The sequence below is a fragment of the Dendropsophus ebraccatus genome, chromosome 6 (assembly GCF_027789765.1).
Source record: "Dendropsophus ebraccatus isolate aDenEbr1 chromosome 6, aDenEbr1.pat, whole genome shotgun sequence".
Lineage (NCBI taxonomy): Eukaryota > Metazoa > Chordata > Amphibia > Anura > Hylidae > Dendropsophus > Dendropsophus ebraccatus.
The window spans coordinates 47,908,337-47,909,216 of record NC_091459.1 but is presented as its reverse complement, the minus strand read 5'-3'; the positions used below and the strand labels follow the sequence as shown (position 1 = coordinate 47,909,216).

The window sequence follows — 880 nt, the reverse complement described above, 5'->3', positions numbered from 1 at the left end:
TGCTGTGGATTCCACAGCTCGTCCCTGGTCACAGCCGTGCGCATTCCTGTCTGTCTCATAGACTCCATTTTCTGCCCAACCATATAATGGAGTCTATGGCACCGGCGGAAATGCGCGCAGCCATGAGCGGGGGCAAGCTGCAGAATCCACCGCGGGTGATCCGTGTGAATTCCGTAGTGTGCACATACCCTAGTACCTGTCTCTTAAGCCGCTGCTGGATCAACGAAGTTCAGGTATCTATTACAACAAACTATGTGGTGATGGATATACAAGCTACTTCTATTCTGATCCAATGAAAGTTGCGTGCATTTCTTTGAGCTTCATTCAAATGAATGGAAGTGTGCAGCCCTATGCATGATGGAGATTCATTTCCTTAAAGGGGGTTATCTGGTGCTAGCGCATTTTTAACTTGTTGCTGCCATATAAGAAAACATAAACATGTTATGCTTACCTCTCTTCGTGCTCGCTTCGGCAGCACATATACTAAAATTGGAACGCAACAGAGAAGATTAGCATGGCCCCTGTGCAAGGATGACATGCTTATCTCTCTGCGCTTCCCCGGTGTCCTGTTACCGTGTTGCCAGTGTCCCCCCTGTCTGTAACCACTGTTACTTGCTAAGGCAAGTTACTTGCTGAGGCAAGCTTGGGAGAGACAGCCTGCTCAGCCAATTACTGGACGCAGTGCTGTCCCTTATCAGTCAGTGATTGGCTGAGCGGCTGTCACTCCTGAGACACGCTCATCTCGGACGTAACGCTGGCTACAGACAGCGGGGGACACTGGTGACCACATCGGGACAATGTGGGTGTGTAGAAAGAATAATATGTTTGTTATGTTTTCTTATATGGCAGCAACATGTTAAGGCCGCGTTCACACTACGTA

General features: G+C 48.8%; 1 non-coding gene across 1 annotated transcript; it reads left to right on the top strand.

Annotated features, from left to right (window-relative positions):
- The first annotated feature begins 459 nt into the window (after positions 1-459).
- On the top strand, positions 460-566 carry LOC138796114 (U6 spliceosomal RNA). The gene has a single exon (XR_011363725.1). It is a non-coding gene; the product is annotated as a U6 spliceosomal RNA (small nuclear RNA).
- The last annotated feature ends 314 nt before the right edge of the window (positions 567-880 follow it).